The sequence below is a fragment of the Vidua macroura genome, chromosome 9 (genome assembly GCF_024509145.1).
Source record: "Vidua macroura isolate BioBank_ID:100142 chromosome 9, ASM2450914v1, whole genome shotgun sequence".
Classification (NCBI taxonomy): domain Eukaryota; kingdom Metazoa; phylum Chordata; class Aves; order Passeriformes; family Viduidae; genus Vidua; species Vidua macroura.
In genome coordinates, this window is record NC_071579.1 from 11408648 (window position 1) to 11425753 (window position 17106).

The 17106-nt window shown below is 37.4% G+C and overlaps 1 protein-coding gene and 2 long non-coding RNA genes across 5 annotated transcripts in view; 1 reads left to right on the top strand and 2 right to left on the bottom strand.

The window, feature by feature from the left end:
• The window catches only part of NR5A2 (nuclear receptor subfamily 5 group A member 2), an 87753-nt gene that overhangs the window by 27285 nt on the left and 43362 nt on the right, over positions 1-17106 (top strand). The window lies entirely within an intron of this gene.
• Positions 3731-11564, bottom strand: LOC128811427 (uncharacterized). 2 transcript variants are annotated; one of them, XR_008438343.1, is made up of 6 exons: positions 11477-11564; positions 9097-9165; positions 7814-7995; positions 7233-7266; positions 5734-5887; positions 3731-4838 (listed from the first exon to the last, which is right to left on the bottom strand). It is a non-coding gene; the product is annotated as an uncharacterized LOC128811427 (long non-coding RNA). The 2 variants fall into 2 exon arrangements; XR_008438344.1 differs by lacking the exon at positions 9097-9165 and having other exon boundaries at positions 11477-11543.
• On the bottom strand, positions 13397-15729 carry LOC128811428 (uncharacterized). Its single transcript, XR_008438345.1, has 3 exons — positions 15675-15729; positions 14353-14539; positions 13397-13964 (listed from the first exon to the last, which is right to left on the bottom strand). It is a non-coding gene; the product is annotated as an uncharacterized LOC128811428 (long non-coding RNA).

The following is a 17106-nucleotide window of genomic DNA, read 5'->3' on the forward strand; positions in this document are numbered from 1 at the left end:
TGAGACTAAATTAGGTGGTGCAAATAGTCTGATGTGCAAGTGGAAGCCAAAACTAATGTGTAGCTTGTACCCAAGTCACTATAGCATAAAATAGTTTCAGTTTCTTTTTTGACAACCCCACAGTCACTGAGGTGTCTTTACACATGCAGAGAAGAGCAGGACACAGAAAACCAGCTGCTGACAAACAAATTCTACTGAGTATTGTTTGGTTAGTACATATCATACTCATGAAAAACAAGAACAGGCAATTTTCTGTATCTGAGGCCAGGACGTAGGTTGTCCTAACACTATTTGGAATATTTGCCATATTGCTAAGATTTTACCTAGAATTTCAAGTCTTTGAGAAATCCAAAATTGCTGTAAGAAGTAGCACTGCCTTTCTGATGGTAGGGCTTGGAAAATAATGGTTCTTGCTTATAGTACAGTGAATAAACAAGAAGAATATTAACAACAGCAACAATAGTAACAACTTTAAGTAGAAAGAAATATATGGCAATTGCTTTACGTGGCCCATGGCTTGGACCCATAATTTACAAGATAGGTTCTCATTTGGCAAGTGTGGTCAAGGACAATGCTGTCTCCTGACTAGGAATGAACTTGCAGAGAGAGTGTTCCCAGTAGGAAGGGTTGGATCTCAAAGTGTGTATTTACATGAGTAGCTCATTTGGTAAAGTTGAACCACATTTATTTTTAATTTGCATGCCTCTCCTTTAAGTCATACCCTTCTCCTCTTGACTTCAGTGGGAGCTCCACATGTTTTGCCTTTGATTCCACTGCATGCTGGCAACTCTAATTAGTGTTAACAGGAGTTCAGTGGAGTTTCTTGCTCTCCTTTCTCTGTAAAAGAGTTTACAGATCAGGAGTTGGAACTTTATCAAACTGGTACATGGTGCCTGTCAAGAATGTATCTTCTTTTCTTTTTTACAGCCAAAGTGGAATTTAACCTTTTTCTAACAATGGTGGTGTGACTATGAGAAAAATGGCATCGATCATTCTAACAAACTCCCCTTAGTTTTGAAAAAATTGCTTAGTATTGGCTTTGATTTTTTTAACAGGTGTAATTTCAGCTAGTTAACACAGCCTTACTGTTTCAATTGCTATCATTGTAAATTGGTGCAGTAAATACCAGTTAGAACAGCTCAGTTCTCTGGGGTTAGAGCCTGCAATTCAAACTAAACCTCAGAAACTGCTTTGAACTCCAGAGGTATTTTGTATAGGGACACTATGCTACCAGGGAGAAGACTGGAGAATCCAGTCCTTTTTTGCAATGCTGCTGGTTTTATTAAGAATAAACACCCCCCCACCAAACCCTCACCATCAAACATCACATCTTGAAAACAGAAATGCTGTTCCATTTTGAGATTTTAATCTCAGACATTCATACCCATGTGTATGGACAAACACAATGAACAGGAGCCACTTTTCTCCTTCTTCCTAAGAACTGTCACATGTGGCTTTCTGTGCTCACATAATCCTCCTTCCAATATTTCAAAAGACACAGACCTTCCCAGCATGATGATAAAGTTTTCCTGTGTTCCAATAATAAAAGTTGAATGTACCAGTAATTTCCAGTTCCTCTGTGGCTGGGCAGCCTGTGAAGACTAAATCAGAAGTAGCCAACCTGCAGTATCAGTGTGGGAGTCGGAAACAGATGTTCAGCGGACAATACAATTTGTTGTCACTGTCGATACTATATGGCACTTTTCCCAACAGAAATTGTCTGTAGTTGGAAAGGAATGTAAGGAATGATTCATGCCCCAAATTATTATTATTTGTTATATTACTGTTAATGTTAAACACACCTTGTTTTATTTTGTTTCAAATGCCTGAATCAGAGAAGCACATCCACTCAAAAATACAATTAACTGGGCTTGTAGCATGTGTGTACTATGTAATCCAATTATTTTAAGACTTTTTTCCTCAAGACAAGATATTCTGTTATATTATAACCAAGAGTCAAATTCTCTTCTTTAGAATGAGCATAATTTAACCTTCAGTTTTATAAAATAGCTCACCAGTTATTTACACAAAAAGCAAATGGCAGGAGGTAAATGAGACAAATTATTTAATGTGAATCTCAGTGTGTATCTATAAAAATTAAAATTTATTATAACCATATAATAGTATTTTTATACATATAATAACATTTACAGTAGTTTATGTCTTGGAAATTCTAATAGGCCATTTGGGCATTCAAAACAGATCAAACACTCAAATGAGCAAAACCTTCTATTAGCATATGATGGTAGCATATGATGCCTAGCCTTGATTTCCAGATTTCATGAATATTACAAAAGCAGATGCACTAGATCATACTTACTGTAAAAGGAAATGGATTGGGTTAGGTGCTTTTGAAATTAAATATTAATTTTGTCAGCGATACATCAAATATATTTAAAAAATGCAGAAAGCCTAAGTGAAACCAAAACTAAATAAAAATTAGTATATTCAGTAGGAGTGTAAAAGAGCTAAAGATCTGACTGCCAGAAAATTTGGTTGTAACACCTATATTTTACACAAAAAGTAACACTAGATATTTTCAAAAATGAAGACATCTGGAATTTGACTTGGAGTTCAGTGAAACTGGTGACAAAAGTGATCTGTAATTGCTGACTGTTGTGTCTCTGACACTTTCTTTAGAGATATTAAAAAGAAGAAAATGTGTGTTTAATCATATGGCCTGAACAAGAGCAAAAGATTTTAGCACTATAAAATCAAACAGCTCTCTTATTTTTACAAATGCATGTGGCAACACTTCACAGTAATCTTTTTATAATACTAATTATGCATTTAGTGTGTTTACTGTTGCAGCATTCTGCAACAGAGTGGTTTAAGCTGTACATCAGGTTTTAGTCAACGGGAAACATGAAATGATTTTCAGCTGTGCATTTCTTTGTAACTGCTGCACGATTTAGCCTCAAAACCTATCCATTGTCCAGATTTTTTTCATGCTTTTAGATGTAGTGAATTTAGATATATTTCCATAGTGGAACACGAGGTGATTTTGAGAAAGAGCTTGAACATAGCAAAATTTTCCAAGTCGGCAGGAGATGAAGCAGGATGAAATAGCTGATAAGGTAACATTTAGCACTCTTGTAATCAATGTGCTGAATTTCTCTCTGTGTGTGTCTGTATATTTTTATATACATTCATGGGTTAAACTGAGTTTTTCATCAAGTAGACGTTGGCAAGTGCCAAAGTGATTTAGGATTAGAATGGGATTTAGGCTGATTTAGCTACAGTTGTATTTCTCATTTCATCATCATGCCAGGGATACTGTGACAGTTGTGGGTTTTCTTTAATTTATGAAATAGACAAAATTAAATGTCCATACCAGACATACCATTAGGTTACGGGGAGTGAAAGAGAAACACTGTATTAGGCCTTACTCTTTTGTCTGCACCCAGCAGAGAGTCCTGAATGTACAAAACAGCTGGGAAACTTCCTATGTAGCACACAGCTTGAAAAATGAATTCAATTTTTTTTAAAAAAATGAATCTGATTGGATTTATTTCAAGTGACTGTTATTCTGATTCTGTAGTGTATCTCTTTGTAAAATATTAATAGGTACAGAAGTGTGCTATCTGGGTCTATTACGTAATTTTCAATACTAACTCCACTCTCATTTTTACCATCATGAGAGTTGAATCCCAATAAAAGTTTGAACTTTGAACACTTTTTATTGCAATACTAGAGACATATACTAGACATATACGAGAGCTCAAATTACTTAAAATTTCAAAACTTACTTTATTAAAATAGATCTGTTTACAAAGGTGACTAATCTACCCTTTTCAATCATGATTCATTTTTTTCATTAATTTTTATCGTCTGAATGACACTTTGCTGTCTCTCCTTGTCAATTTAATTATATTTTTTGAAAAAGAGGGGCTTCTGAAGAAGACAAATGTTGATGTTCAGGTTACAGGAAAGATTTCCAAAGAGATGAGCGAAAAAGAGATTACTGAAATTAGCAGCAGTGTGTCTCGCCGCTAGTGAGCGGAGCGAGCAGCACTGGGAGGAGAGGAAACCCTTGGCCACCGCATAGCGTGGCTGTGTACACCAGAGTTACTTAGAGTGCTCTGAATCTCATCTTTTGATCTCGGGCGATATTTTTCTCTGTTATGTCACAGAGGTCACCTGGCTCATGTGTGACAAACTGCCTGCATAAGTCACAGTGCCAGTGGCAGAGATTTGTAACCATGTCCCTGGTCCATTGCCTTTGAATTATTTCGCAGGCCCTCTGCTTTACATTTACACTCTGTCGGAAGATGAACAGGGGAAGGGAGTAAAATCAAGGGCAGGGTCTCATCCTGAAGGACAAGGGGAAACAGGTGGAAGGTTAATGGCCCTGGAGCGTATCCACAAGCCTCTCAGGCTTGATATATGGGCCTCAGGCCTAAAACGGGCATTGGCTTTCAAAGATATATTATTTCATTTGAGGAGAGACATTCTGGAGTTCCTGCATTTGTCTGCTGATAGATGATCCTCTGTCCACAATTGGTTATGGCGTGTGAGTTTTCCTTGGGCCTGCTCCCGTACATAAAAATTCTGCTGAGCTCTCCAACCTTTTGCATGCCTGTGAGAATGGGACGTGTGCGGGCCTTTTGGCAGGCAGCTGGATTTTTGTTGCTGCTATTTTCGTAATTCCTTTTGAAGCGCCAGGCAAGTGGGGGATGAAAGGCACTTCTGTTCATTCATACGCGGCCGGGCAGGGGCAGCCTCGTGGGGACAGACATGGGGCAGAAGAAGACGTCAGGGACCCGTTATGCACTCGTGTGTCTGCAGCCCATGCAGAAGTCACTCCTGCTGACCCCGTATTTTATACTGGCACATGCCTGCAGAAAAATGAAAATGGGGAAATAATTTGCATAATTTTCATGACCTCCCTTGGTTTATTGTATTAAAGTTCTGCTAGGGTTTTTGCTTGTGCTTCAGCTTATGGGAATAAAATTAAGATAGAAACTTCTTATCTTGAAATTTTTGTGTCCTTCTCCAGAATGTTTACCTCAGGCACCTCATGAAAATGAGATGCTACTGCCCATGTCTCAGTGAAGCACCAGAGGCCTCAGAGTTGGTTCTGCTCAGTGTGACAGGACATTGCTGTGGGCAGAGCACAGTGCTGGTGGGACCTGGCCCTGCCCTATCTCTTGTGGCCAGCTCAGAGGGGCACCTTGGCTTGCACAGAGGAGCCTGGTGGCAAAGGCCTGGGTCTAGAGAGGGAGCAAGTCCCAAAATCACTGCCACGATGGCATTCCCATGGCATCTTCTATCATTGCATGACTGTCATAAATTGTGGGCAAATCTGTTTAAAAACCAAAGTTTTTAACAAAAACCCCCAAAATTTTAACATATATTTTTGCTTAAGATAGCCTACATAACAGCTTGTTAAATTCTCTTAATTTTTACCTGATTGTAGTTACTGTTACAGGATTGTGTATCTAAGGCCTATTACTCCATGGCAGCATGATTTTAAAGAAAGTGGGATATATATTTTTACTATATAAAATATATTCATTTATATTTGTTTTAATAACAAATAACTGTTCCGTTTCAGTGGACAAATTTTGCTTGAAAGAATTTGCATTAAATACACTTAAATATCTCCTAGTTCTACCGTTTTTTATTTTTCCTATGCTACTAAAAAAGCAATAAGTTTTCAATGCAGTTTGATTGCTTTGTTTTTTCAACAGTAAAACTTGTACTTAAATTGTAAAAGCATTATATTGGTACCATGTTGTTTGCATAATTAGCTTCTTCTTTTGCTGTCACTGAACTCAGTTGCTAAACTCTCCAGTGTGAGAAGATCGGGCTCATTCTGCATTTCAGTCAGTTCCTGTAGAAAACTTGTTGGTGCAGTGCAATTATTCTTTCTTCCTTTAGTGTTCTGCAGTTTAAGTTAGACAAGTGAGCTAGAAACTTAAGAGATATTTAGTGTCTCCTGCAGCCGTAGGAAGGAAATCTGAGGAGTTGTTAAAAGGAAAGATTTAGAAGCAGAAATTCTACAGAGAGAACAGAACAGAGTGTTAGCAGGCAGGAGGATCTGCTTTTCCACTTGTTGCTTTGATAACGGATAAAAGGCTGTCATGAACTGCAGGCTACCAGCTGGGAGCAGATAGAGTAATCCCAGCAGAGGGCTGGCCCCAAACTACACAGGCATTCTTTTAAATCTTCAAGACCATAGGAAAGTTGTTTTTCCCCTACCATTGTCATCATTATTCATGATCATGTTTTCCACCCTAATTTAAAATGTTGGTCTAGTAAATCTACCTTACAATACTTTTATGTTTGAAATATAAGCAAATATCAGCAAATACCACATAGTCAGAGATATTTCAGCTATTTCATTCAACTGCCTGAAGATTCCCAGAATAAATTCCAGAGAACTGGATCTGGATGTGCTGTAAGAAATCTCTGTCATTTGATTGTAAAGGTATATTGTGCCAAACATGCAGATAATCATAGGAACAATTTGTAACCTATGTCTTTCCCGTAATCAACACTCGTGATAAATGAAATCCAGAGGCTGTGTTACTTGTAAGAGAATAGCAACAGAATGTCATTTGTTAGAAAAGGAGCCCAAGCGACCCCTGCCCAGAACAAACACAGGCAAACACAGTGACAGAGCCTGGCAGACCCATGCACGTGTAGCCGTGGTGATGTGCATTGTGCCACCAGGTCATGTTACCAACATGCTAAGACACATGCTTGGCTGGGTCAGGGGCATTTGTTAGCATGTTACGTACGCTTGGCAAGATGGGGTGTTACAACCTGCATTATTGTGGAGAAAAAAACAAAAATGTTTAAGCCCTGGTTGTCCTTCTATACTGTTCATTTTAATGATATATGTAGGGGTCTAGCTTACTTTGTATTCTTATGTGTAATTACCCATATAAAAAAACACCACTCATTAGTGTTCTGTTCCACTGACTTAATTATACTCCTTAATTAAATCTTGACTAACTGGGGGTCACTGCAGTGTCAGTGGGATTTGTCACTGTTTGTCAGCAGGTGTCTGGTCACATCTATTTCTGGTTTCCCTGTTGCTGTATGCTGTTTAAGAGCATGGTCTTTTTTAAATGCAAAGGACAATTATGCATTACTGTGTTGTGGTCTGTGCCTTAAAGAAATGTAAGTGAATCCGTTCTGTAGTACGAGCACTCTCCCAGTCTTTACATACAGGAGGTGGGGAATGTAGCAAGTATAAACCTTTTCAAAACATAATTCATTACCTCACTGGTGCTCATTTTCAAAGGCTTGTTCTTCCTGCAATCAAAGACATGGTGTTACTAATTTATCAGATAATCTTGTGTTCAACAGGCATAAAAATATATTGCAAATATCAGTCCAGAGATACTACTCCTTTTTCCTATCTCCCAAACATGAAATGAATTTGAAACATGACCAGCAAGAACGAGCTAAATCAATATTGCATGCATAACAAATACTACATGGCATGTGCTGCTATTGCTGTGCTGCCCAGAGTCAGAAGATCGAGGCTCCCGATTCACTGTTCCCTGAATAATTCAGTGGGAGTTCTGCATGTGCAATAAGGGCATAATAGTGCCATTTCTGTCTGTTTCAAATTTACATGTTTTGGGTTTGTTATTTTAGAAAGTTACTTAGGGGAAATATAATTCCCATGTTTACGCATATAATAGGCACCTAATGTTCATCTGAATAATTGATTAGTCAAGTCAGGCTTTCATAATTAGCTATTGGCTTTCCAGTATAAGCCCACAAAGCACTTGTCAATCTAGAGACATTTTTAATTTATTAATATATATGTTATCAAAAGAGCTGCAGTACTTACCTAGAAAGCATTATTTATTCTATCGAGGCTGAGGAAGCATTTAGATTCTAGACATGTATTTTGAATCTATTGTAACTTTCCCAGAAGATTATTTTTCTGTTCTGAAAGTTTTCAGAAATGTTCTCTTCCTATAAGCTCTTGCTTGCCGTGGAAATTGGAGTGGGTTTTTTTAAAATCCATTCCTGTGTTACAGAGAACTTAGTGACATGTCTTGCTGACTATAAAATAATGTGTATTACTTATTTGCACTCAGATACATAATAAGTATCTAAATAGATGCCACTAGCAGATATCCCTAATGCAGCCACAGATTCTGTGACCAGATAGATGCATCTGTTGATAGCACATGTGTGACAGTGATATTGCAATTATTAGTTGTGAGGCTGTATGGTAAATTGCAGAATCATAAGATAAATTGTATTTCTCATGAACTTCATGACCTTGTTTGAACTCTACCACTATTCCAGTTTTGCTTCCTCGTATTTCTGACCAGTTTTTAAGTGGTTATTTTTAAAGGGAAAAGACATGGCCTTACTCCAGAAGTACATTGTGAGCCCACTGGTATGAAATTCATTTGATTGTGAAATCCAGAATGAAAATTGTTATTTTCTTACTAGAGGTAGGTTAAAACAACCAGATTAGAAATTCTATGGTTGTTTTATTGCGAAACAAACTTTATATTTCCATTGGGAGGCAGCATTTACTTCTAGCACTTGTTGAGTGTGAGGCACTGAATCTTAAAAAGATAGTGTTATTATTATTTCTGGAAAAGGCGTTTTGGTTCTGTATATGCTATAACCTTACTTACCCTTGGCCATGTTCAGGAGAATCACCCTCATTTTAGTGAAAATATTTAATCACCAGCTTCCCATCAGTGAGGGAAGGACAAGAGCTTTCCTGAATCAAAGTCCTTCTGAGACCTGTACTGTTCGATGTGTATTAGGTTCCTTGATTTGTAAGTGGAAAGGTACAAGTATAATATCAGGATTATAAACCCCTTCTAGATCTAAAACACTTCTGTTATAGCACAGATTTTTAGTTTGCTTGGAAAGGATATGGTGTAAAACCCACAATTTAGTGGTAGGAAAAAGTATGCACGTTTTGGTGGTGAGATTTATGTAACTGTGGCTCACCACTATGAATTATGTGGTCTCACAGAATTCAGACAAGTTCTTGAGCAATACTGCAGAATCTTGTGCACCAGACATGTTCTGCATACTCTCAGTTTCTATTGGAAGGTAGGAAAAGTACCAGAATCATTCTCTTGAAGTTTGGTAACATACCTCCACTTGAAAAAAATGCAAATATATTTCTAAGGGTGTCATCATAAAGTCCCTCCTCTCCAGTATATCCTGTAATAATATAACCTTCTGTTATCTATTTTTATATCCATTCCAAAATAATAAAAAATTAAATGCTAGGTTGCAAAGATCACATATTTAATGTCTCTGTAGGATTCAGAACTAAGTTTGCAACTGCCATACAGTTTTCCACCTGACATTTGTACAGCATTCACTTTTCAATCAGTGTTACACCAATATAAGGATTTTCTACTGGGATATCTTTAAGCGCAGTAGTTTCTACCTGAAAAATGTTTATAATTTAGGCTTGTCTGCTAGTTTAAGGATTTGAGCTATGTGAGCATTGATATGTTCACATTCTCACTATTAATGTGCAGAGTTCTCACTGGTTTCCCTATCTGTTAGCCTGAGTTCAGAAACATTTCCCAGTGGTATTGCATTGCTTGGTTCTTCCATTTAGACTTTGAAAGAGCATTGTTTTCAGTAAGTGTTTTACAAGTGGAAATAGATGTGTCTGCTAAAGAGATTCATATTTGCATCATTAGACAGGTGTTCTGATCACAAGGCGGAAGAGAGATCATATACATAAACAATGAATTAAAATCCTGAATAGGATTGCTAGAGCTGTTTTTCTAGGTTACAGCTAAATGAGGGCCATTATGTGGGCTTTCAGATAAACTCACAAAGCTCTTATCTGTTTAAACCTGATAGATCTGCCATTATTCTCCGTGACTAACAGAAGTTATATCATTTAGTTTCATTAAAAATGCATTAATCCTTTTTTAGTAACCTTTTCCTAATTCATTGATTCAATTATACAATGAACAATAAAAATGTTTGGTATAATAAAAATACAGTATTAAAAGTGTGTTATATACATAAATGTTTCATTGCAATGAAATTATTCAGAGTTTAAAAATATTAACAATACTAATATCATGCTCTGAGACAAAAAAGTGTACTTTCTTTTCAGCATCTCTGAAATTATATATGAAAAGAATGTGTCTTTAAAATGAGATGCCTGAAATGTTTGTGTCACAAACATTGAGTGACACAGTATTACATGTGGTCACTTCATGTACAGACTTCCTGCAGAGTTGGTGATGTTTACCAGCACAGGTTGATTGAGGGACAGCAGAGCATTACAGCACATATTGCTCATAAATTCTGTGAACCGGGCTCCTCTGATCAGATCAATTCTCCCCAAAGTCACTGGCCTCTGGCCTAACTGAAAGTGGACTGACTCCCAGGGCTGGACCTTGAGTTAATGCAAGTATGGGGAGCATTTTGCTTGGTGAAGGAACACTCAGTGCATGGCAGCACTCTGAGCAACTTCCACAGTAGCAGCAGCTCCTGCCATCCCACTTACACCAGCTAAATAATTCAGACCACCAGGACTCCAGTCCAGCTCTCAGTCTGGCAGTTCAGCCAAGACTTTAAGTGATTTTGACAGAGCTAGTACTTCTTATCATTTTGTATTTGGTTTCTGGAGAGCACGCTCTCTCTCAGTGGCTGTATTAAACTGCTCTCTCAAACGCCGATAGCCCGGCACGGCTGAGCAGGTGCCTGTGGGAGACAGCCGATGCTGCCGGCTGCTGTGAAAAGCTGGTGTCATTTCTGCAAGCATTCCAAGACTAGAGGAGCAGAAAGCACTTCATATTTTCATTAGTCATCCCTTTACAGATTTACTTTTAATTCTTTCAGCAAAGCAGATTATTAAAAGCAATGACCTGAGGTCTTCATTCAGATCTCAGACTTGCAATCCTGTATAATGTGCGCCGCAGGGCAGAGGTCACACTGACGAGTCTGTTAATGTAGTCACTCTGGGATAAGATCAATCTCCATACTTCACCATATTGATCTAATAGCTCATTGGCACTTCCCTCTTTGAATTGATTAGCTCATGTGTGAAAAGAGATTGATGGGTTTGTGACCCTGAGGAGTCTGTCAGGGGCACACCCATGGCAGGGGAAGTGCATGTTTTCACTGCTTCATTTGGGTGGCTCATTATCTGGGTGCCTCATGGGGAATAAGGGTCATAACGTTGTTTTATGAATTATTTACAACAAAATATCATGGCTTTCCTTCATTTGGTGCTCTGCCTGTACTGAATACATTCTAAAGCAGAACTGGAAAAAATACACATAAAAAGCCAAATGTACCAAATATTTGTGTAAGGGGAACCATGACATAAAAGTGACCTTAAAAAGCAATTTTACTAATATAAAGTAATCATAATAGATATGAGGGTAGGAATAGACTTCATGGGTCACCTAGTCCATTCCCCTTATGCAATGACAGAATATTGATGATATCTAGAAATTAATTACATTTTAATTGCATATTCTGGATAAGTACTTACAGTGAATCTAGTTCAGACATCTCAGAGAACTTCATGTGCACATTGCACTGTAGAAAGAGGCAATTTGAATGTAACATGTGAGCTACAAACTAAACTATGCACATTCTTCATTTGCTAAAAGTAACCAAAAAAAGAACCCACATTCAACTCCATTTATCAAATAGTCATATATTTGCAAAATGCATAAATTTGATACAGTATATTGGATTTTGGTGCAGTGTGTGGTCATGCAAGAGGAAATACAAAAGGACCTGTCTCATGAAGCTGTATTTAGAAGTTGGTTTATGTTATGGTGTACTTTAAAAATGTATGCATTATCAAAGGCCTTACAGATACAAAGCAATAAAAGTAAGGACTGGCTCCTTGAAGCCTTTTGTTGAAACCCAGGCATTTTTGTATTTTTGTCTGCATATGAATTGCAGAATCAGTCTTGAAGACATTCATAATGTAAGAATTTCTTGTGCACCATCCAAGCTTAGGATTCTGTATAATGCCACAATTATTGGTATTTCATAGTTACATAGGATGTCAGGTTATATGATTATGCTGCAGTGCAAAAATTACTAAGCAAAATATTCTCGTGGTGTTGCCAAACTGATGGTCATATTTATGTAAGGAGTCAGTGAGTTTCACTAATAATATCTTGTTGTATTATTTAACTGGACATTCTGTGTTTGTTTTGCAGGCTGGCAGTTTAGATTGAAAGACTGATAATTTTATTTACAGAGAAGTGTTCATGTATGCTCTATGCAGTCAGGCAACCCTTTTCTGCTATTTGATTTATAGTAACGTAGGCAGATACTACCCAAAGACAGTAATAGTCAGTCTGTCCCTAAAGACCTTATACTCTAAAAGAAACAGACCCTCAGGCAGATTAGCCAAAGACAGAATTCAGTCTATTACCTGTCAGTGACACAATGCTGAATATTTGTATAATCTTGCATTCATTTATACTTTTAAATCATTCAAGCTATTCTATGTACCAGGAAAATTGCCCTGATATAGATTTAAGTGGCCATATTTTAAGAAGTTCTAATACAGCTCAGAAAAACTCATTAGAGGCAGAGTCATCATGCACTCTACTTTGGTAAAACCAGGATAAACCTGGGATTAAACAAAAACTTCTTACATTTGAGTGTTATGGTAATCTTTTAGTCATGTCAAACCTTCAGTAATAAAATTCATACTAAACCTAATTACAAACCAAAGGAATTGGTTCTTAGACCTAGATTAATAGATTTCCAGATACCTGCACATAAGCAATGCAAAAATGATTTTTTGAAGAAAATGTTTCCATTTTATTGCAAGCTGTTGCCCATTGGCCAAGCCCCTACCAGTCTGAAACTCCTGCAGTTGAGGTGTGTGGTGCACCCGTGGGTGAACAGGAAGTAATTAGAGCAGCCTGATTTTATTGATCATCATCCCTGCTGTCCTTCAGAAACAAGCTATAAGTTAGATGCACATACTCTCTCCATTTTTCCTAAACACACAGCTAATCTTCTATTGCATGCAGACATGTAGGAACCCAATTTAGAGACTCACAGACCTGTGTCCAGCTGTGACAGCAGAGAAAGTCAGAGGCTGACTGATTTGTGTCACAGTCTACTGTCATTTTTGCCTATAAGGTTCCTACTCATTCTGTGTTCTGTACTGCAAAAGTTCCTCTCATCAACATACCAAACAACCCAAAAAAACCCAGTATCTTCAAAGATATTTTTTAAAATTAATATTAATCCTAATTGCAGAACTAATGACAATATGGGACCCAAGCAGATCTGTGACAATTGTATTTTAATGATACTTCAGAGATTTCCAAATTAGACTACGGAAACAGGAAGTAGGAATAAATGAAACAAAGCCAAATGAAAGAATGAATGGAAAAAAAAACCATTTTAATACACACTTGCCTGTTCTTTAAACATTCATTCAATCAGGGCTTCCTGTGATTTTTAATAACATGGCTCTGTCTGCTCTTTCACACTTGGCTATGTTGGGAAAAGAGGTAATATTTTGAAGACGATGCTCCTAGTTGAAAGGATTTAGCTAGATGGTAGTAGCTGCATGCTGAGAGCCTCCTGCAATGCTGTTAAGATAAAAAGAGAAGTAGTAAGTGTTTCAGATCATTCCTGTGTACCTTGTTGGATCATGCATCACTACACCTCCACAACCTTCTTGTATGGCTTCAGCTTCCTTTGGCAGTGTTTTTAAGCAATTGTTTCTATCAAGTCAGATGGATACTGGTTTAATACATGACAACACCCATTCATAAGGCTGATTTTTCTTTCATTTTCTCCGTTAGCATTGGGTCTTCTTTCTCATTTAATCTCTGCCCCAGTGACTTACTGTTACTGCTGCAGCCCTCAGGATGTAAGACAACATTTCTGTATTTTTTCTTCATCAGTATACCATCTCCTTTCACCTCTTGACTGAAGATACCGTTTCTCATGATTTCTTACTGCTTTTGCTGTGGCTTTTTCTGGCTGTTCTACTACAAATCAGAGGAAAACATAGTGGAATACATTTGTGTGGCAAGTGCAGTGTAACACCAGCCTCTACTGCCAAAGTGTATTACAGGTGACTCTGTGGCCAGCCCTCAGTCTGGAGACTCTACATCCTTATGTTTCCCTGATTCAAGTATTGCCTTTCCATAGTTGGATGTCTGTCAAAAGTTTCAAGAGGACTTTGAAATGTAAAATATAAACCAACATATTTTAATTCCTGAAAAATATTGCAGTGCCATGCAATCAAAAGATAAAGAACAATTAAAATAAAAAACTACTGATTTGCTGAAAACTACAAATGGTATGAAACATTAAATATATTGGATTCTTTGTGTGGTTTGTCAGTGTCCAACCCTGACTGTCACTAATACTTACCTGGCAAATTGTTGTTCTCTCATTTACGGTGCACTAACATTAAAGTTTAAACTTTAAACTTCTTTTAACATTAAACATTAAACTTCTTTTTAGTCATGACTTCAGGAGATTATTTGCATATTCCCCTTGGTGTAATCGTGAATACAGTCCCACAGTGTGTACACCAACCAACATTTGTAGGTGTCACCTGTTAAAAGGGAGTAAGATTATTCTTCACTTATGACTTGCCTTTTTCCCATGCTCCACACCCACTTAACAGCTGTACTGGAAATAAACACTAACCCTGTTAAAGAGGAGTAACCACATAGTGTCATTTAAATAAGAGCTGATTTAAGTAACTCTTGTTAAAAACTCATGCAAAAAACCAGTGTTCTGGGGCATGCAGCACTTGAAAGAATGGGACACTAAGTGTGTTGAGAAATTACTCTGGTTGCCTGTTACCATATTAAAGATTGCTTTCTGAAATTAGCATGTGTCTTTAGTCACAAGTTAAAAACATTTTCTATACGATGCCTACTTGATTGAGTTTTAACAGAGCATTTATTTGCTCAAAAATAACATTAGTTCTTACTAGAACTTTGTCTTCTAATATTAATAATGTACCCCATATATTGTGTTGATCTCTGTTGAGATTTGATGTTTGTGATATCTAAGAAAATTTAAAAATGAGAGCTAATATTGGAGTTTACTTGTAGACTCTTAGAATAAGTTTCATCTGGAGCGATACACTAATTGTAAGAAAAATAAAAACATAATTTAACCAATTCATCACCAAACAGGAAAGGAACATTATATAGACATTAGACATGCAACATTATATATACATTAGAAATCTTCTCAGATAATGTTAAAACGTATGTGACTTGGAGAAGACCACAAAGACTTTAATCACAGGCTGCTCTACAACAGAGTGAAATTGCTGATTGAATATATTAAGAATAAATTCACCAGCAGTACCATAAGGTTTACTGGATTCAGTTTTGTCTTCTGATTCCCCAAGGGACATCATTGTGCAGCCTAAAAAGCAGATCAGACCCGTAAGGCTAACAATTCATCAGGTGGGACTAATTCAGATTTTATTGCAAGTCAATGAACTGATATCCACACAAGTTAAGAGTTAAGAATATGGTCCAACACAATTTTGTAGTTAGTTTGTTGACATCAGAAAAAATCAGGTGTATTTCCAGAGAAATTCAAGGGATCAACACAGCTCTAGCACCAAAATTGCTACATAAACTACATAGCTTTATCTAATTCTTTTAAAATTCTAGACCCAACTATGCATAAGCTTAGGCTGTACTAACATCTATAGAAACGCTTACAGGAGTAGGATTTTGAAGGTAAATTCTATGTGCTAAAGAAGTGTACCTCCACTCTGTGAAACAGATGGCAAAAATAATTAATTTTCCCTTTTCCTTATCTTTCTATTCACTTTGAGAGGCAAGAAACACTGCATTGTAAGCAAAATTTTCAGTTGGGACTAAAAAGAAATACTTCTCTTATTTTCAGTTAAATAAAATAAAAAACACAAACCCACAACCACCCAAAAGAGAACCTAAGAAAAACACATTCATAATTCATCAGAAATAATGCTGACTGTGAAATACCAAGTAATTTTCATGCAGTTTGCACAGAGATAAATGTGAGGAAAAGGAGAATAAATAGGAGTGCTATGTGTCACATTTGATGCCCTATATAATAGATTTATATACACAGAAAACTCATTGTAACAGCCCTTTCACCTGATGCTTGTAGAAATGAGATTGGTCATTTACCTTCTCCTTAATAGATGGGAATAAGTCCTAAATGGAGTCCAAAGATCCGAAAGAGAGATCTTATTCTTTAGTAGGATGACCATCTGCTGCCTGCCCCTACTCCTTCAGCAATCTGAGGCCCCCAGACTCAGGCACCCGGTGCTCTATTCCTGCAAGAAAACAGGATGAGTGTGAGCTGATGCTCAAGGCTGCTTTGTTAAAGTATTTTGACTCTCTGGAAGATCAGCACTGAAATTGGGAAATGGCTGGGCAGTGCTGCTTTCATCCCCTCTTTCCCAGTGATCTCACAGGGAGCTGTCCAGGGGCATGTGAGTGGAGAAGCTGTGGCAAAGCCATTGCTCTCCCTGCCTGCATTTCCTAAAGGAAACACTGCATGCCTTCTAGAACATGGGCACCACACATGCACCCCTCCACAGCTTGGAAGGATAAAAGAGTGTGGGACTTTTCAAACGTTGCTTTGTGCTATAAATTCCTTGTCTATGTCCTTTAAAAAATTCCGAAGTAGTTTGATATTCCAAATAGTAACGGTTCCATGAGTAAGGAGTTAATGAAGCATTTTAGTCCTTCTCTCTTCCTCTTTCTCACTTCCCCCTGCTGTTGAAGAAAGGGTGGGCACATTAACCTTTCTTCCAGCATGGCATTCAGCAGTTACTTTCCTCTGTGTGGACAGAGATTCAAACAAAGCATATAGAAACTTAGTATCTTGGATAGAAAACTTCCTGTTGAAATACTCTGGTTCTGACTGGTGGATTCGGGAGTTACTAGAGAAAGAGTTACACATACACACAGAGGCACATTCCAAGTACAACTGCACTTGTGTAACAGTCTCTGTACAGGCTGTAACGAAGCAGGAAAAGGCACACACTGAAGTATTTCTGTATTTCTTTTAATTTTTAAATCAAGACAAACGTAAAGCGCCACCAAACTTGAATAGATTTATACTGCCTTCATGCTAGAGATAGATGGAAACAGGACAGTC